The 22,849-nt window shown below is 33.5% G+C and overlaps 1 pseudogene; it reads left to right on the forward strand.

Annotated features, from left to right (window-relative positions):
* Window positions 1-317: 317 nt before the first annotated feature.
* Window positions 318-19,642, forward strand: LOC131662135 (uncharacterized; annotated as a pseudogene).
* The last annotated feature ends 3,207 nt before the right edge of the window (window positions 19,643-22,849 follow it).

Genomic DNA, 22,849 nt, shown 5'->3' on the forward strand with positions numbered 1-22,849 from the left:
ACTCTCTGGCCGTGAGAGTGGGCTTTATCCCACGCGGAGAGAGAAAGAGAAAAGGGATAATTAATGCCACTTGGTTGTTTGTGATTGGCTGGCCAGATTTTTATCCATTTAATACTTTGGACTCAATTATTTCGTTGCAAATTATTTTTTTTATTTTTTATTTTTTACCAAAATTCATGATTTTTTTTCTCTATAAATAGAGACTTGGTTCATTTGATTTGGACACAGAAAAAAAAACCAAGTTTTTCACTATCTTAATCTTATTATTATCTTTCTATTAGTGTTTATTTTGAAGTTAAGTGTCTTTTTTTAGTGAAATGGATCTCAATAATCATTTTAACACTCAAAATTCTGCTAATTTTGCATTTGACCAAAATCCCAACAATTTTCAAAATCCCAACAATTATCAAAATCCCAACTATTATCAAAATTCAAATCAATTTTCCAACCAACATCCTCAAAACATACCTAATTTTGGTTTTCCACCAAATTTCAACCAGTCATCCTCTGTTCCAAACTTTCAACCATATTATGGATCTATGCCGAGAAATCCATCTCAAACACCCCCGTTTAATGGTTATGTGACAATGGCGAATGCAAATTTTCCAAGTGGTGGTGTACCTGAATTTCCCGAGTTTTCAACACAACTAACTATTGGTGGCATGATAGTTTCTAATGAAGTCGGTCCAAATTCAGAGGATTCAACTCCTAAGAGCAGGAAAACTCAGCAACCAGCATGGAACACTGAACAAAATTTGGTGCTAATTAGTGGGTGGATTAAATTTGGAACAAGCAGTGTTGTCGGGAGAAACCAGAAAGGTGAAACATATTGGGGTAAAATTGCTGAGTATTGTAATGAGCATTGCTCATTCGATCCTCCGCGTGATGGACCTGCATGCCGAAACCGTTTTAATTATATGAACAAAGTGTTGGGTAAATGGATTGGCGCTTATGATGGCGCTAAGCGTATGCAAGGAAGTGGTTGGTCGGAGAATGATGTTTTGGCAAAAGCGCAGGAATTATATGCATGTGGGAAGAATGTTAGATTCACTTTAATGGAAGAATGGCACGCTCTCCGTGATCAACCACGTTATGGTAGTCAAGTAGGAGGAAATATTGGCTCATGAAGTAGTGGATCTAAGAGATCTCGCGAGAGTGATGCATGTGGCTCAAACACTGTAGAATCCAGTGCTCGTCCTATAGGAAGGGAGGCAGCTAAAAAAAAGGGTAAAAAGAAAAGCAAGGAATATGCCTCGGAGGTGGTGGACAAAGAATGGGCTGAATACAAAGAATTCAAGACGAAAGAGCTTGAACGATTGGACAACATAGCCTTGATGCAACAGCAGGCTAACAATATAGCCTTGGAAAAGACTAAAACCAAGAAAATGAAGATGTATCTAAAGCTAACTTCCGAAGAGCATCTAGATGACCGGAAGAACCAGCTGTTGAAAAAGTTGGAGGCAGAACTGTTTGATAATTAATTTCAATGAAGTATTTGTCAGTGTAGTGTCTGCTTTAATTATTGTTGTTTCAATATGCCAGTGTAGTGTTTGCTTTAATTATTGTTGTTTCAATATGCTAGTGTAGTGTTTGCTTTAATTATTGTTGTTTCAATATGCCAGTGTAGTGTTTGCTTTAATTATTGTTGTTTCAATATGCCAGTGTAGTGTTTGCTTTAATTATTGTTGTTTCAATATGTCAGTGTAGTGTTTGCTTTAATTATTGTCGAATCTATTCTTTATCTGATAATTAACTCTATACAATAAATTATTTCGAATCCGTCAGTGGTCCACCACCCAATTCGAATCTATTCCTTATCTGATAATTAACTCTATACAATAAATTATTTCGAATCCGTCAGTGGTCCACCACCCAATTCGAATCTATTCCTTATCTGATAATTAACTCTATACAATAAATTATTTCGAATCCGTCAGTGGTCCACCACCCAATTCGAATCTATTCCTTATCTGATAATTAACTCTATACAATAAATTATTTCGAATCCGTCAGTGGTCCACCACCCACATCCATTTATATATAGGGACTCATACATCCATTTATGTACCAATATCCCAAAATCCATCCAATCTACCTCCAATATCACAAAAAAATGGATCCATCACAATATCATTTTGATATCGCAGCCTACAATCAAAATCGTGAAATTGAAGAAAATTATATAGTCAATCGATTTAGAGAGCGTAGAAACAAAATATCGGAAGATAATGCACCTCGTAGTAGAAAATATCTCAATAGAGATCATGCAGCGGCTGTAACACCCCAAATCTACCCGATAAATTATACGGAAAATACGAGTATAAATTCCAAACAAGTTCATTTGAGGTATCACATGTTCTTCATTTCAAAAACATTTACGGCTTACTTGCCTTCATATAGATACATAGCACAAGAATTTAAAACGATAATCAAATCATTACTAAAAATCACTTTGTTTAAATTCAATAATTAACTCGCAGCGGAATCAACAAACTTCATAAATATTCAATTCAAGTCATAGCATCATTGCCCGGTAACTTTAAGTTACAATTTAAACCAAAACCATATGAAAATTCAGCAACAAAAATAATATTTAAAACAATCGTTTTATCCCCCGAGTGCTACGTATCAGAGCAAGACACCAACTCGACTAACAACAACTAAAGACTTCATAAAATCACTTCAAAACTTCCACCGCTATCTTGTGTACCTGTCCGTTTCCCACGGTAAGGGAAACATCATTCAGAAGGGGTGAGATATCGAAAAATATAAACAAAAGTATGATAATTAATATGTTAGAATTAAATCATACAAAATTATCACTTTAAAGATTTCAGACGACAGCTATAACAACAATTTAAAACTGTACAGATATAATAACAAAATCAACAACAATATAATAATAGTTATAACAACTATTTTTCATCTTCCAGACGGCACCTGTCACAACAAGTCATTAGCATAAAAACTTATAATTACAACTTCACATTATCACAATTCACTTCACATCGTCATATTCAACAACAACTCAAGTCACATCACGTCACAATTAAATCACACTCATGCCACATATAATGAGACTCTACAATTGCACATGCATGTGGTACCCAGGGCATCAGCCCCCATCGCCAATTGCCAATTAACAGAGGCATCAAGGCATAAGCCTTCGTCACTAATTTGCCAATCCAGGCCGTCGCAAAAAATGCATATGTATATGAATGCAACAAACACACACAACAAACAACATCATCGTCACAAAGGCATAAGCCTATATCGTCGCTATACCAATAAATAGAGGTACACATCTTCACTGAAACATCCTTCAACTTCGCATAAAACAACAACAATTATCACCACAACAACAACTAATTTCATCGAATCAACACGACATAATCACAACAAATAATCCATGGAAAAATTCATACACCTTAATCCTACATACAATCATCATATTCCTGGTTATATAATTCGAACCCCACCCTTACCTTGGTAAATATGGACTCTTTCATCATAGCTCTAAGTTTTTCTCCAAAAGAAATCCTTTCTAACATCAAATGGAGACACACCTAAACACCAGTTCGGGAATCAGCTTATCAGACAAACTTAAAACCCTCAAAATCAAAATCGCTCCGGTCAGAACTTACCTCTATGAGTCAGGAACGTTGTGCTCAAGTTCCATAACGATCCAACGGTTGGATTGAGAGATATGTCTGATTTGCCAAGATGACTCTATGCTGAAACTTGCTGCGAAAATAAATGCTTCCTCCATAATTTTCTTCTTCTCTCAAGTGCTCCTCCCTTCTTTCTCTTCTCTTTTCTATTTTTCCTTTCTCCCCAAAAATAAGTTATGTGACTCCAACTCTAAAACCCTAATTTTCTCCTCTTACTATCTCTTTTCTCTTAATGGGCTTAGCCCATAATCCATCTATTACGTTTCTACTACTAAGGCCCAATTAACTATATCTCTCATACAACTTAATTAACCACGATAACACAAACACACATACAATTAAATACTTCGAATAATTATTATATCACATAATAACTAAATAAATAAATAATTATTAAAAATACCAAATAGTATAATTACTAATATAATTAATACAAATATTAATAAAGTCGGGATGTTACAACTCTCCCCCACTTAGAATATTTTCGTCCTCGAAAATCTATACGACATCACCATACTTAACACATCCTTCACATTCAATCCTTCGATCAAACGACAACCCGGTCACGGTTTAAATCTAGTACTTATACCATCAATCTTCTAATACGATTGCAACATAATCCTTACTAACTTGCCAACCATTTTAGCAATATCTTGAAACATCTTACAACGTAGCAATAGCTACCACTTGCTTATATCTGATTATACAATCTCACGTCATCATCCTTAGCAACCTATTTAACACCAAACGCATACGCAATTCTTATTTCCATATTCTGGTGTCTTCGCTACCGAAGCACCAACAACTTACAACCGAATTATAACCTATGAGTACAACTTCTCCCCTACTTAGTTCCAAACCAACTCCTGCAACAAGCAATAAAAAACAACAAGTACCGACAGTGTTGTAAACACTTGTCCCGTACTAAGGGATAAACAACAATTAGACAACTCTGTCCGGACGGACGGACCTGCTCTGATACCACTAATGTAACACCCCAAATCTACCCGATAAATTATACGGAAAATACGAGTATAAATTCCAAACAAGTTCATTTGAGGTATCACATGTTCTTCATTTCAAAAACATTTACGGCTTACTTGCCTTCATATAGATACATAGCACAAGAATTTAAAACGATAATCAAATCATTACTAAAAATCACTTTGTTTAAATTCAATAATTAACTCGCAGCGGAATCAACAAACTTCATAAATATTCAATTCAAGTCGTAGCATCATTGCCCGGTAACTTTAAGTTACAATTTAAACCAAAACCATATAAAAATTCAGCAACAAAAATAATATTTAAAACAATCGTTTTATCCCCCGAGTGCTACGTATCAGAGCAAGACACCAACTCGACTAACAACAACTAAAGACTTCATAAAATCACTTCAAAACTTCCACCGCTATCTTGTGTACCTGTCCGTTTCCCACGGTAAGGGAAACATCATTCAGAAGGGGTGAGATATCGAAAAATATAAACAAAAGTATGATAATTAATATGTTAGAATTAAATCATACAAAATTATCACTTTAAAGATTTCAGACGACAGCTATAACAACAATTTAAAACTGTACAGATATAATAACAAAATCAACAACAATATAATAATAGTTATAACAACTATTTTTCATCTTCCAGACGGCACCTGTCACAACAAGTCATTAGCATAAAAACTTATAATTACAACTTCACATTATCACAATTCACTTCACATCGTCATATTCAACAACAACTCAAGTCACATCACGTCACAATTAAATCACACTCATGCCACATATAATGAGACTCTACAATTGCACATGCATGTGGTACCCAGGGCATCATCCCCCATCGCCAATTGCCAATTAACAGAGGCATCAAGGCATAAGCCTTCGTCACTAATTTGCCAATCCAGGCCGTCGCAAAAAATGCATATGTATATGAATGCAACAAACACACACAACAAACAACATCATCGTCACAAAGGCATAAGCCTATATCGTCGCTATACCAATAAATAGAGGTACACATCTTCACTGAAACATCCTTCAACTTCGCATAAAACAACAACAATTATCACCACAACAACAACTAATTTCATCGAATCAACACGACATAATCACAACAAATAATCCATGGAAAAATTCATACACCTTAATCCTACATACAATCATCATATTCCTGGTTATATAATTCGAACCCCACCCTTACCTTGGTAAATATGGACTCTTTCATCATAGCTCTAAGTTTTTCTCCAAAAGAAATCCTTTCTAACATCAAATGGAGACACACCTAAACACCAGTTCGGGAATCAGCTTATCAGACAAACTTAAAACCCTCAAAATCAAAATCGCTCCGGTCAGAACTTACCTCTATGAGTCAGGAACGTTGTGCTCAAGTTCCATAACGATCCAACGGTTGGATTGAGAGATATGTCTGATTTGCCAAGATGACTCTATGCTGAAACTTGCTGCGAAAATAAATGCTTCCTCCATAATTTTCTTCTTCTCTCAAGTGCTCCTCCCTTCTTTCTCTTCTCTTTTCTATTTTTCCTTTCTCCCCAAAAATAAGTTATGTGACTCCAACTCTAAAACCCTAATTTTCTCCTCTTACTATCTCTTTTCTCTTAATGGGCTTAGCCCATAATCCATCTATTACGTTTCTACTACTAAGGCCCAATTAACTATATCTCTCATACAACTTAATTAACCACGATAACACAAACACACATACAATTAAATACTTCGAATAATTATTATATCACATAATAACTAAATAAATAAATAATTATTAAAAATACCAAATAGTATAATTACTAATATAATTAATACAAATATTAATAAAGTCGGGATGTTACAACTCTCCCCCACTTAGAATATTTTCGTCCTCGAAAATCTATACGACATCACCATACTTAACACATCCTTCACATTCAATCCTTCGATCAAACGACAACCCGGTCACGGTTTAAATCTAGTACTTATACCATCAATCTTCTAATACGATTGCAACATAATCCTTACTAACTTGCCAACCATTTTAGCAATATCTTGAAACATCTTACAACGTAGCAATAGCTACCACTTGCTTATATCTGATTATACAATCTCACGTCATCATCCTTAGCAACCTATTTAACACCAAACGCATACGCAATTCTTATTTCCATATTCTGGTGTCTTCGCTACCGAAGCACCAACAACTTACAACCGAATTATAACCTATGAGTACAACTTCTCCCCTACTTAGTTCCAAACCAACTCCTGCAACAAGCAATAAAAAACAACAAGTACCGACAGTGTTGTAAACACTTGTCCCGTACTAAGGGATAAACAACAATTAGACAACTCTGTCCGGACGGACGGACCTGCTCTGATACCACTAATGTAACACCCCAAATCTACCCGATAAATTATACGGAAAATACGAGTATAAATTCCAAACAAGTTCATTTGAGGTATCACATGTTCTTCATTTCAAAAACATTTACGGCTTACTTGCCTTCATATAGATACATAGCACAAGAATTTAAAACGATAATCAAATCATTACTAAAAATCACTTTGTTTAAATTCAATAATTAACTCGCAGCGGAATCAACAAACTTCATAAATATTCAATTCAAGTCGTAGCATCATTGCCCGGTAACTTTAAGTTACAATTTAAACCAAAACCATATAAAAATTCAGCAACAAAAATAATATTTAAAACAATCGTTTTATCCCCCGAGTGCTACGTATCAGAGCAAGACACCAACTCGACTAACAACAACTAAAGACTTCATAAAATCACTTCAAAACTTCCACCGCTATCTTGTGTACCTGTCCGTTTCCCACGGTAAGGGAAACATCATTCAGAAGGGGTGAGATATCGAAAAATATAAACAAAAGTATGATAATTAATATGTTAGAATTAAATCATACAAAATTATCACTTTAAAGATTTCAGACGACAGCTATAACAACAATTTAAAACTGTACAGATATAATAACAAAATCAACAACAATATAATAATAGTTATAACAACTATTTTTCATCTTCCAGACGGCACCTGTCACAACAAGTCATTAGCATAAAAACTTATAATTACAACTTCACATTATCACAATTCACTTCACATCGTCATATTCAACAACAACTCAAGTCACATCACGTCACAATTAAATCACACTCATGCCACATATAATGAGACTCTACAATTGCACATGCATGTGGTACCCAGGGCATCATCCCCCATCGCCAATTGCCAATTAACAGAGGCATCAAGGCATAAGCCTTCGTCACTAATTTGCCAATCCAGGCCGTCGCAAAAAATGCATATGTATATGAATGCAACAAACACACACAACAAACAACATCATCGTCACAAAGGCATAAGCCTATATCGTCGCTATACCAATAAATAGAGGTACACATCTTCACTGAAACATCCTTCAACTTCGCATAAAACAACAACAATTATCACCACAACAACAACTAATTTCATCGAATCAACACGACATAATCACAACAAATAATCCATGGAAAAATTCATACACCTTAATCCTACATACAATCATCATATTCCTGGTTATATAATTCGAACCCCACCCTTACCTTGGTAAATATGGACTCTTTCATCATAGCTCTAAGTTTTTCTCCAAAAGAAATCCTTTCTAACATCAAATGGAGACACACCTAAACACCAGTTCGGGAATCAGCTTATCAGACAAACTTAAAACCCTCAAAATCAAAATCGCTCCGGTCAGAACTTACCTCTATGAGTCAGGAACGTTGTGCTCAAGTTCCATAACGATCCAACGGTTGGATTGAGAGATATGTCTGATTTGCCAAGATGACTCTATGCTGAAACTTGCTGCGAAAATAAATGCTTCCTCCATAATTTTCTTCTTCTCTCAAGTGCTCCTCCCTTCTTTCTCTTCTCTTTTCTATTTTTCCTTTCTCCCCAAAAATAAGTTATGTGACTCCAACTCTAAAACCCTAATTTTCTCCTCTTACTATCTCTTTTCTCTTAATGGGCTTAGCCCATAATCCATCTATTACGTTTCTACTACTAAGGCCCAATTAACTATATCTCTCATACAACTTAATTAACCACGATAACACAAACACACATACAATTAAATACTTCGAATAATTATTATATCACATAATAACTAAATAAATAAATAATTATTAAAAATACCAAATAGTATAATTACTAATATAATTAATACAAATATTAATAAAGTCGGGATGTTACAACTCTCCCCCACTTAGAATATTTTCGTCCTCGAAAATCTATACGACATCACCATACTTAACACATCCTTCACATTCAATCCTTCGATCAAACGACAACCCGGTCACGGTTTAAATCTAGTACTTATACCATCAATCTTCTAATACGATTGCAACATAATCCTTACTAACTTGCCAACCATTTTAGCAATATCTTGAAACATCTTACAACGTAGCAATAGCTACCACTTGCTTATATCTGATTATACAATCTCACGTCATCATCCTTAGCAACCTATTTAACACCAAACGCATACGCAATTCTTATTTCCATATTCTGGTGTCTTCGCTACCGAAGCACCAACAACTTACAACCGAATTATAACCTATGAGTACAACTTCTCCCCTACTTAGTTCCAAACCAACTCCTGCAACAAGCAATAAAAAACAACAAGTACCGACAGTGTTGTAAACACTTGTCCCGTACTAAGGGATAAACAACAATTAGACAACTCTGTCCGGACGGACGGACCTGCTCTGATACCACTAATGTAACACCCCAAATCTACCCGATAAATTATACGGAAAATACGAGTATAAATTCCAAACAAGTTCATTTGAGGTATCACATGTTCTTCATTTCAAAAACATTTACGGCTTACTTGCCTTCATATAGATACATAGCACAAGAATTTAAAACGATAATCAAATCATTACTAAAAATCACTTTGTTTAAATTCAATAATTAACTCGCAGCGGAATCAACAAACTTCATAAATATTCAATTCAAGTCGTAGCATCATTGCCCGGTAACTTTAAGTTACAATTTAAACCAAAACCATATAAAAATTCAGCAACAAAAATAATATTTAAAACAATCGTTTTATCCCCCGAGTGCTACGTATCAGAGCAAGACACCAACTCGACTAACAACAACTAAAGACTTCATAAAATCACTTCAAAACTTCCACCGCTATCTTGTGTACCTGTCCGTTTCCCACGGTAAGGGAAACATCATTCAGAAGGGGTGAGATATCGAAAAATATAAACAAAAGTATGATAATTAATATGTTAGAATTAAATCATACAAAATTATCACTTTAAAGATTTCAGACGACAGCTATAACAACAATTTAAAACTGTACAGATATAATAACAAAATCAACAACAATATAATAATAGTTATAACAACTATTTTTCATCTTCCAGACGGCACCTGTCACAACAAGTCATTAGCATAAAAACTTATAATTACAACTTCACATTATCACAATTCACTTCACATCGTCATATTCAACAACAACTCAAGTCACATCACGTCACAATTAAATCACACTCATGCCACATATAATGAGACTCTACAATTGCACATGCATGTGGTACCCAGGGCATCAGCCCCCATCGCCAATTGCCAATTAACAGAGGCATCAAGGCATAAGCCTTCGTCACTAATTTGCCAATCCAGGCCGTCGCAAAAAATGCATATGTATATGAATGCAACAAACACACACAACAAACAACATCATCGTCACAAAGGCATAAGCCTATATCGTCGCTATACCAATAAATAGAGGTACACATCTTCACTGAAACATCCTTCAACTTCGCATAAAACAACAACAATTATCACCACAACAACAACTAATTTCATCGAATCAACACGACATAATCACAACAAATAATCCATGGAAAAATTCATACACCTTAATCCTACATACAATCATCATATTCCTGGTTATATAATTCGAACCCCACCCTTACCTTGGTAAATATGGACTCTTTCATCATAGCTCTAAGTTTTTCTCCAAAAGAAATCCTTTCTAACATCAAATGGAGACACACCTAAACACCAGTTCGGGAATCAGCTTATCAGACAAACTTAAAACCCTCAAAATCAAAATCGCTCCGGTCAGAACTTACCTCTATGAGTCAGGAACGTTGTGCTCAAGTTCCATAACGATCCAACGGTTGGATTGAGAGATATGTCTGATTTGCCAAGATGACTCTATGCTGAAACTTGCTGCGAAAATAAATGCTTCCTCCATAATTTTCTTCTTCTCTCAAGTGCTCCTCCCTTCTTTCTCTTCTCTTTTCTATTTTTCCTTTCTCCCCAAAAATAAGTTATGTGACTCCAACTCTAAAACCCTAATTTTCTCCTCTTACTATCTCTTTTCTCTTAATGGGCTTAGCCCATAATCCATCTATTACGTTTCTACTACTAAGGCCCAATTAACTATATCTCTCATACAACTTAATTAACCACGATAACACAAACACACATACAATTAAATACTTCGAATAATTATTATATCACATAATAACTAAATAAATAAATAATTATTAAAAATACCAAATAGTATAATTACTAATATAATTAATACAAATATTAATAAAGTCGGGATGTTACAACTCTCCCCCACTTAGAATATTTTCGTCCTCGAAAATCTATACGACATCACCATACTTAACACATCCTTCACATTCAATCCTTCGATCAAACGACAACCCGGTCACGGTTTAAATCTAGTACTTATACCATCAATCTTCTAATACGATTGCAACATAATCCTTACTAACTTGCCAACCATTTTAGCAATATCTTGAAACATCTTACAACGTAGCAATAGCTACCACTTGCTTATATCTGATTATACAATCTCACGTCATCATCCTTAGCAACCTATTTAACACCAAACGCATACGCAATTCTTATTTCCATATTCTGGTGTCTTCGCTACCGAAGCACCAACAACTTACAACCGAATTATAACCTATGAGTACAACTTCTCCCCTACTTAGTTCCAAACCAACTCCTGCAACAAGCAATAAAAAACAACAAGTACCGACAGTGTTGTAAACACTTGTCCCGTACTAAGGGATAAACAACAATTAGACAACTCTGTCCGGACGGACGGACCTGCTCTGATACCACTAATGTAACACCCCAAATCTACCCGATAAATTATACGGAAAATACGAGTATAAATTCCAAACAAGTTCATTTGAGGTATCACATGTTCTTCATTTCAAAAACATTTACGGCTTACTTGCCTTCATATAGATACATAGCACAAGAATTTAAAACGATAATCAAATCATTACTAAAAATCACTTTGTTTAAATTCAATAATTAACTCGCAGCGGAATCAACAAACTTCATAAATATTCAATTCAAGTCGTAGCATCATTGCCCGGTAACTTTAAGTTACAATTTAAACCAAAACCATATAAAAATTCAGCAACAAAAATAATATTTAAAACAATCGTTTTATCCCCCGAGTGCTACGTATCAGAGCAAGACACCAACTCGACTAACAACAACTAAAGACTTCATAAAATCACTTCAAAACTTCCACCGCTATCTTGTGTACCTGTCCGTTTCCCACGGTAAGGGAAACATCATTCAGAAGGGGTGAGATATCGAAAAATATAAACAAAAGTATGATAATTAATATGTTAGAATTAAATCATACAAAATTATCACTTTAAAGATTTCAGACGACAGCTATAACAACAATTTAAAACTGTACAGATATAATAACAAAATCAACAACAATATAATAATAGTTATAACAACTATTTTTCATCTTCCAGACGGCACCTGTCACAACAAGTCATTAGCATAAAAACTTATAATTACAACTTCACATTATCACAATTCACTTCACATCGTCATATTCAACAACAACTCAAGTCACATCACGTCACAATTAAATCACACTCATGCCACATATAATGAGACTCTACAATTGCACATGCATGTGGTACCCAGGGCATCAGCCCCCATCGCCAATTGCCAATTAACAGAGGCATCAAGGCATAAGCCTTCGTCACTAATTTGCCAATCCAGGCCGTCGCAAAAAATGCATATGTATATGAATGCAACAAACACACACAACAAACAACATCATCGTCACAAAGGCATAAGCCTATATCGTCGCTATACCAATAAATAGAGGTACACATCTTCACTGAAACATCCTTCAACTTCGCATAAAACAACAACAATTATCACCACAACAACAACTAATTTCATCGAATCAACACGACATAATCACAACAAATAATCCATGGAAAAATTCATACACCTTAATCCTACATACAATCATCATATTCCTGGTTATATAATTCGAACCCCACCCTTACCTTGGTAAATATGGACTCTTTCATCATAGCTCTAAGTTTTTCTCCAAAAGAAATCCTTTCTAACATCAAATGGAGACACACCTAAACACCAGTTCGGGAATCAGCTTATCAGACAAACTTAAAACCCTCAAAATCAAAATCGCTCCGGTCAGAACTTACCTCTATGAGTCAGGAACGTTGTGCTCAAGTTCCATAACGATCCAACGGTTGGATTGAGAGATATGTCTGATTTGCCAAGATGACTCTATGCTGAAACTTGCTGCGAAAATAAATGCTTCCTCCATAATTTTCTTCTTCTCTCAAGTGCTCCTCCCTTCTTTCTCTTCTCTTTTCTATTTTTCCTTTCTCCCCAAAAATAAGTTATGTGACTCCAACTCTAAAACCCTAATTTTCTCCTCTTACTATCTCTTTTCTCTTAATGGGCTTAGCCCATAATCCATCTATTACGTTTCTACTACTAAGGCCCAATTAACTATATCTCTCATACAACTTAATTAACCACGATAACACAAACACACATACAATTAAATACTTCGAATAATTATTATATCACATAATAACTAAATAAATAAATAATTATTAAAAATACCAAATAGTATAATTACTAATATAATTAATACAAATATTAATAAAGTCGGGATGTTACAACTCTCCCCCACTTAGAATATTTTCGTCCTCGAAAATCTATACGACATCACCATACTTAACACATCCTTCACATTCAATCCTTCGATCAAACGACAACCCGGTCACGGTTTAAATCTAGTACTTATACCATCAATCTTCTAATACGATTGCAACATAATCCTTACTAACTTGCCAACCATTTTAGCAATATCTTGAAACATCTTACAACGTAGCAATAGCTACCACTTGCTTATATCTGATTATACAATCTCACGTCATCATCCTTAGCAACCTATTTAACACCAAACGCATACGCAATTCTTATTTCCATATTCTGGTGTCTTCGCTACCGAAGCACCAACAACTTACAACCGAATTATAACCTATGAGTACAACTTCTCCCCTACTTAGTTCCAAACCAACTCCTGCAACAAGCAATAAAAAACAACAAGTACCGACAGTGTTGTAAACACTTGTCCCGTACTAAGGGATAAACAACAATTAGACAACTCTGTCCGGACGGACGGACCTGCTCTGATACCACTAATGTAACACCCCAAATCTACCCGATAAATTATACGGAAAATACGAGTATAAATTCCAAACAAGTTCATTTGAGGTATCACATGTTCTTCATTTCAAAAACATTTACGGCTTACTTGCCTTCATATAGATACATAGCACAAGAATTTAAAACGATAATCAAATCATTACTAAAAATCACTTTGTTTAAATTCAATAATTAACTCGCAGCGGAATCAACAAACTTCATAAATATTCAATTCAAGTCGTAGCATCATTGCCCGGTAACTTTAAGTTACAATTTAAACCAAAACCATATAAAAATTCAGCAACAAAAATAATATTTAAAACAATCGTTTTATCCCCCGAGTGCTACGTATCAGAGCAAGACACCAACTCGACTAACAACAACTAAAGACTTCATAAAATCACTTCAAAACTTCCACCGCTATCTTGTGTACCTGTCCGTTTCCCACGGTAAGGGAAACATCATTCAGAAGGGGTGAGATATCGAAAAATATAAACAAAAGTATGATAATTAATATGTTAGAATTAAATCATACAAAATTATCACTTTAAAGATTTCAGACGACAGCTATAACAACAATTTAAAACTGTACAGATATAATAACAAAATCAACAACAATATAATAATAGTTATAACAACTATTTTTCATCTTCCAGACGGCACCTGTCACAACAAGTCATTAGCATAAAAACTTATAATTACAACTTCACATTATCACAATTCACTTCACATCGTCATATTCAACAACAACTCAAGTCACATCACGTCACAATTAAATCACACTCATGCCACATATAATGAGACTCTACAATTGCACATGCATGTGGTACCCAGGGCATCAGCCCCCATCGCCAATTGCCAATTAACAGAGGCATCAAGGCATAAGCCTTCGTCACTAATTTGCCAATCCAGGCCGTCGCAAAAAATGCATATGTATATGAATGCAACAAACACACACAACAAACAACATCATCGTCACAAAGGCATAAGCCTATATCGTCGCTATACCAATAAATAGAGGTACACATCTTCACTGAAACATCCTTCAACTTCGCATAAAACAACAACAATTATCACCACAACAACAACTAATTTCATCGAATCAACACGACATAATCACAACAAATAATCCATGGAAAAATTCATACACCTTAATCCTACATACAATCATCATATTCCTGGTTATATAATTCGAACCCCACCCTTACCTTGGTAAATATGGACTCTTTCATCATAGCTCTAAGTTTTTCTCCAAAAGAAATCCTTTCTAACATCAAATGGAGACACACCTAAACACCAGTTCGGGAATCAGCTTATCAGACAAACTTAAAACCCTCAAAATCAAAATCGCTCCGGTCAGAACTTACCTCTATGAGTCAGGAACGTTGTGCTCAAGTTCCATAACGATCCAACGGTTGGATTGAGAGATATGTCTGATTTGCCAAGATGACTCTATGCTGAAACTTGCTGCGAAAATAAATGCTTCCTCCATAATTTTCTTCTTCTCTCAAGTGCTCCTCCCTTCTTTCTCTTCTCTTTTCTATTTTTCCTTTCTCCCCAAAAATAAGTTATGTGACTCCAACTCTAAAACCCTAATTTTCTCCTCTTACTATCTCTTTTCTCTTAATGGGCTTAGCCCATAATCCATCTATTACGTTTCTACTACTAAGGCCCAATTAACTATATCTCTCATACAACTTAATTAACCACGATAACACAAACACACATACAATTAAATACTTCGAATAATTATTATATCACATAATAACTAAATAAATAAATAATTATTAAAAATACCAAATAGTATAATTACTAATATAATTAATACAAATATTAATAAAGTCGGGATGTTACAACTCTCCCCCACTTAGAATATTTTCGTCCTCGAAAATCTATACGACATCACCATACTTAACACATCCTTCACATTCAATCCTTCGATCAAACGACAACCCGGTCACGGTTTAAATCTAGTACTTATACCATCAATCTTCTAATACGATTGCAACATAATCCTTACTAACTTGCCAACCATTTTAGCAATATCTTGAAACATCTTACAACGTAGCAATAGCTACCACTTGCTTATATCTGATTATACAATCTCACGTCATCATCCTTAGCAACCTATTTAACACCAAACGCATACGCAATTCTTATTTCCATATTCTGGTGTCTTCGCTACCGAAGCACCAACAACTTACAACCGAATTATAACCTATGAGTACAACTTCTCCCCTACTTAGTTCCAAACCAACTCCTGCAACAAGCAATAAAAAACAACAAGTACCGACAGTGTTGTAAACACTTGTCCCGTACTAAGGGATAAACAACAATTAGACAACTCTGTCCGGACGGACGGACCTGCTCTGATACCACTAATGTAACACCCCAAATCTACCCGATAAATTATACGGAAAATACGAGTATAAATTCCAAACAAGTTCATTTGAGGTATCACATGTTCTTCATTTCAAAAACATTTACGGCTTACTTGCCTTCATATAGATACATAGCACAAGAATTTAAAACGATAATCAAATCATTACTAAAAATCACTTTGTTTAAATTCAATAATTAACTCGCAGCGGAATCAACAAACTTCATAAATATTCAATTCAAGTCGTAGCATCATTGCCCGGTAACTTTAAGTTACAATTTAAACCAAAACCATATAAAAATTCAGCAACAAAAATAATATTTAAAACAATCGTTTTATCCCCCGAGTGCTACGTATCAGAGCAAGACACCAACTCGACTAACAACAACTAAAGACTTCATAAAATCACTTCAAAACTTCCACCGCTATCTTGTGTACCTGTCCGTTTCCCACGGTAAGGGAAACATCATTCAGAAGGGGTGAGATATCGAAAAATATAAACAAAAGTATGATAATTAATATGTTAGAATTAAATCATACAAAATTATCACTTTAAAGATTTCAGACGACAGCTATAACAACAATTTAAAACTGTACAGATATAATAACAAAATCAACAACAATATAATAATAGTTATAACAACTATTTTTCATCTTCCAGACGGCACCTGTCACAACAAGTCATTAGCATAAAAACTTATAATTACAACTTCACATTATCACAATTCACTTCACATCGTCATATTCAACAACAACTCAAGTCACATCACGTCACAATTAAATCACACTCATGCCACATATAATGAGACTCTACAATTGCACATGCATGTGGTACCCAGGGCATCAGCCCCCATCGCCAATTGCCAATTAACAGAGGCATCAAGGCATAAGCCTTCGTCACTAATTTGCCAATCCAGGCCGTCGCAAAAAATGCATATGTATATGAATGCAACAAACACACACAACAAACAACATCATCGTCACAAAGGCATAAGCCTATATCGTCGCTATACCAATAAATAGAGGTACACATCTTCACTGAAACATCCTTCAACTTCGCATAAAACAACAACAATTATCACCACAACAACAACTAATTTCATCGAATCAACACGACATAATCACAACAAATAATCCATGGAAAAATTCATACACCTTAATCCTACATACAATCATCATATTCCTGGTTATATAATTCGAACCCCACCCTTACCTTGGTAAATATGGACTCTTTCATCATAGCTCTAAGTTTTTCTCCAAAAGAAATCCTTTCTAACATCAAATGGAGACACACCTAAACACCAGTTCGGGAATCAGCTTATCAGACAAACTTAAAACCCTCAAAATCAAAATCGCTCCGGTCAGAACTTACCTCTATGAGTCAGGAACGTTGTGCTCAAGTTCCATAACGATCCAACGGTTGGATTGAGAGATATGTCTGATTTGCCAAGATGACTCTATGCTGAAACTTGCTGCGAAAATAAATGCTTCCTCCATAATTTTCTTCTTCTCTCAAGTGCTCCTCCCTTCTTTCTCTTCTCTTTTCTATTTTTCCTTTCTCCCCAAAAATAAGTTATGTGACTCCAACTCTAAAACCCTAATTTTCTCCTCTTACTATCTCTTTTCTCTTAATGGGCTTAGCCCATAATCCATCTATTACGTTTCTACTACTAAGGCCCAATTAACTATATCTCTCATACAACTTAATTAACCACGATAACACAAACACACATACAATTAAATACTTCGAATAATTATTATATCACATAATAACTAAATAAATAAATAATTATTAAAAATACCAAATAGTATAATTACTAATATAATTAATACAAATATTAATAAAGTCGGGATGTTACAGCGGCAAACCAAAGACTAATTGACGACTACTTTGCCAATGAGCCTACATATGACGATGCAATGTTTCGTCGTCTGTACCGGATGAAAAAAAATGTTTTCCTTCGAATCGTTGGGGACCTTTCAAGTAGTGATAACTACTTCACCCAGCGAGTTGATGCAGCCAATAAAGAAGGTATATCACCCTTAGCAAAATGTACCACAGCAATGCGAATGTTAGCATATGGTGTGGCAGCAGATGCGGTCGATGAGTACATCAAAATAGGAGGTACTACAACATTGGAGTGCTTACGTAGATTCTGTAAAGGAATCATATGCTTGTACGAGCAAGTGTATCTGAGAGCACCAACCCAAGATGACCTGCAAAGAATACTGCATGTTAGTGAAATGCGGGGGTTCCCAGGGATGATTGGGAGTATTGACTGCATGCACTGGGAGTGGAAAAATTGTCCTAAAGCATGGGAAGGACAATTTACTAGAGGGGATAAGGGAACCACCACAGTTATTCTTGAAGCAGTTGCATCTCATGACCTATGGATCTGGCATGCCTTTTTTGGATGTCCGGGAACGTTGAACGATATAAACGTTCTAGACCGGTCACCAGTGTTTGATGACGTGGAACAGGGAAAGGCTCCAAGTGTGAATTTCTTTGTGAATCAACGTCCATATAATATGGCATACTATCTAGCTGATGGTATCTACCCTTCTTATCCAACTTTCGTCAAATCGATTAGACTTCCTCAAAGTGAACCCGATAAATTATTTGCAAAATTTCAGGAGGGATGTCGGAAGGACATCGAACGTGCATTTGGAGTGCTCCAAGCTCGATTTAAAATCATCCGTGAACCAGCTCGCTTGTGGGACATAGCTGATTTGGGTATCATCATGAGGTCATGCATCATATTACATAATATGATTGTTGAGGATGAACGAGATTCATATTCTCAACGTTGGACCGATTTTGAGCAATCTAGGGAAAGTGGATCTAGTGCACCACAACCATACTCGACCGAGGTGTTACCCGCTTTTGCAAATCATGTGCGTGCTAGATCAGAGTTCCGTGATCCAAATGTTCATCAAGAATTGCAAGCCGATCTAGTGAAGCACATATGGACAAAGTTTGGAATGTTCCGTGATTGAATTATTTGTGTGTTGTATTGCATTTTAAATTATTTGTATCGTACTAATTACGTTACTTGTGTGTTGTATTGCATTTTAAATTATTTGTAACGTACTAATTACGTTAATTGTGTGTTGTATTTTAAATTAATTTAAGATGATTTGTATCGTATCCAATTATTTAAATAAATTTTGTTTTTATTACAAAAAATTAAAAAATAAATTATTAAGTATTTATTATTTTAATTTAATTTTAATCGATAATTGTAATTTTATGTAATCATAAAAATAAAAATAAAATTTAAATAAGAATATGAAAATAAAAAGTGGCGGGGTAGGGTGTTTAGTGAAAAACCATTGGAGAGGGTAAAAGTTGAATGGGTGTTGAGTTATTAGGTGGAAGAAAGAGAAAATGATGTGGAGTGTTGGGAGTTGAAAAAGTGGGTGTTGAGTTTCTCAACCATTGTAGATGGTCTAAGGTCATAGATCATTTTTTCAAAGACATCATTATAAATTTTTATTTCATCATCTTTATCAAATTACAGAGATACTGCATTCCACCAAAATTTCAAAGATTTTAAAAGTTTGGTTTGTTGTTGAAAGATTTACATCATCGTTTCTTATTTTATAATTTGTAATGCAACTTGTGTGAATTTTGTCACTAAAACTATCAATTTATCAGTATATTAGAAAGAAACAATGAGAGTGATATTGTTTAATTTTAACCTATTATTTAATTTTAGTAAAATTAAGAATTTATTTTATAAAAATGGATGATATTCAATAATCGCACAAACAACTAACCTTTTTTATTTTACGGGTCTTTACCAACGTAATACGTATAATTTATTTAAATATATAATTATTTTTATTTAAGAGATAAAATCTTTATTTCTAAAGAAACAATGAGAGTGATATTTGTAACCTTTACCAACTCATGTAAATTTTCTCACTCAAACTCACTATTTTTACACGTCTGTCGCCATAATAACTTTTTTATTTTAATCAACAAAATATTTTTAAATAGTTATTAGTGATATTTGTAAATGTCCATAATAATTATATATATTGGATTTATCATGTTGATGATTTGTTACATATTATTTTTAACTCTTTTCAGTTATTATAAATATTTATAATTAGTATAAATTCACTAATTTCACGGGGCACTATCACCACAATACATTTTTTATTTAAACAACAAAATATTATGGCTCTGTTTGGTAAAACATGTTTTCGAGCTTATAGCTTATGTCTTATGTCTTATAAGCTCATATGATAATTTAGACCTGTTTGGTAACGGTCTTTTCATCACGAGCTTATAACTTATTTTACTAGCTTATAGTTTATTTTTCAGACGCTATTTCAAATAACGTTTTAGCTTATGTCTTATAGCTTATTATTTTTTCTTTCTTTTTTATCCTTATTATTTTAATCAAAATCCATTTTTAATCTTTATAATTTATTTTAATTTAAAATAAAATAATTATATATTAAATATCTTTTATGTCATTTTACATTTATAAGTTAATTGAACCGCTAATTTTACCAAACACTTCAATTAGCTTATAAGCTATCAGTCTCAACCATCCGCTATAAGCTATAAGCCATCAGTCATAAGCTATAAGCTATCAGCTAGCTTATTTGTCAACCGCTATTTTTACTAAACTTATAAATATTTATAATTATTAGACATATTAAATTTATCATGTTTTTAATTTGATAAATATTTCTTTTTAAATATTACATATCTATTATCTACCTACTTAATATAAATCCAAGGTTGTCATGATGACAACCTTGGACACAACCCTAACCCTAAATCCTAGGTGGCATCATATTAGAAACCTTAATCCAACGTGGCATTATATTAGAAACCTATTAAAATTATGAATTTTTATCACTTTTTATTTTTCACATCAAATCACATTTATCCAATTTAATATCCTAATTTTATTATAATAAATAAATAATTTGTAATAAATTGTCTCACTACCAAAAAAAAATAATATTTGATATTAAAACATTTGAAGTCAATACTTTAATATGTAAAATTTTATATTATTAGCTCATAAACTTAGTTTATTTTAATAATATATAATATTTAATTTTATTTACTTATATTTGATTTAAAATAACCGATTGACCAACTAAGACTAATATGAGTAAAAAAAATTTATTAGGGCAAGATTTTATTAAAAATAATTAGTCAATATTTTTATTGACTATTGTTATTCATTTTATAGATATAAACTTCTACATGAAAAAAAACAAATTTCATAGTTCTAAATTTTTTTACTTGGCTAAAATATATTCCATAAATATTCTTCATTTGCAATACTATGAAATTATTATAATGAAGATAAAAGTAAATATATTTTAATTAGAATACAAATATTTAATTATTAGTATTAATTAATAATAGATTTTAATTGGTAAAACGGTGAGTTACAATTTTTTTTTTAACATATGAGTTACAAAATAAGAGTTATTGTCTTTTTAATAATCATTCTTATGAATATAAATACGTTGCTGGTATATGAGTTTTACATGTCTGTACTATATATTTTGTTTTAGGTCTTCATCATTCTCTTTAAATAAGGTTGAGAGTTGAGACAGTACTTCATTTTTTATTTTGTATTGATATTTTCCTTTCTTTTCATATGTTTTAGCTATTATTTGATTTATATGACAAGTAACTCAACTTATTCTATTGTAGTAATTATATATATTTAAACTATTTTTTGTTGCAGTATATCTTCATCCTCTTCTACCCAAACAAAGACAAGGTAGCTACTTTTTTTGTATCGATATTTTATTTCCTTTTCTTATTTTTCACTATGTGTTAACTATTCTTCAATTTATATGACACACTTATGATTTAATTTACTCTATTATATCAATTATCTAAATATTATAACTATACGGTTTTGTAATAATTTTTTTATAGGATTTTGTGATATAGTTTTCTCTACTATTTCTGGCTGACGTAAAGAAGGAAGAAGAATTATTTTGTTGCTACTTTTATATTCTTATTACTTGAGAATCATGTGAAAAATCATATAAGTATTTGTCTCTAACCATAATATATTGAAGGTCTTGAATTATGTTACAAATGATTCTAACAATACTTAAATATGTTATTTTGTTCTGCATTATATGAATTTCATAGATAACGGTAGTATTATTATTATGATAAATTATATTAATTTCTCACATAAGTAATATTTATATTTTAATTATGATTGTAATTTACTTGCAAGCATGCTCTTGCAACAGTAAATTGAATTA

Source organism: Vicia villosa, linkage group LG3 (genome assembly GCF_029867415.1).
Source record: "Vicia villosa cultivar HV-30 ecotype Madison, WI linkage group LG3, Vvil1.0, whole genome shotgun sequence".
NCBI classification, from domain to species: Eukaryota; Viridiplantae; Streptophyta; class Magnoliopsida; order Fabales; family Fabaceae; genus Vicia; species Vicia villosa.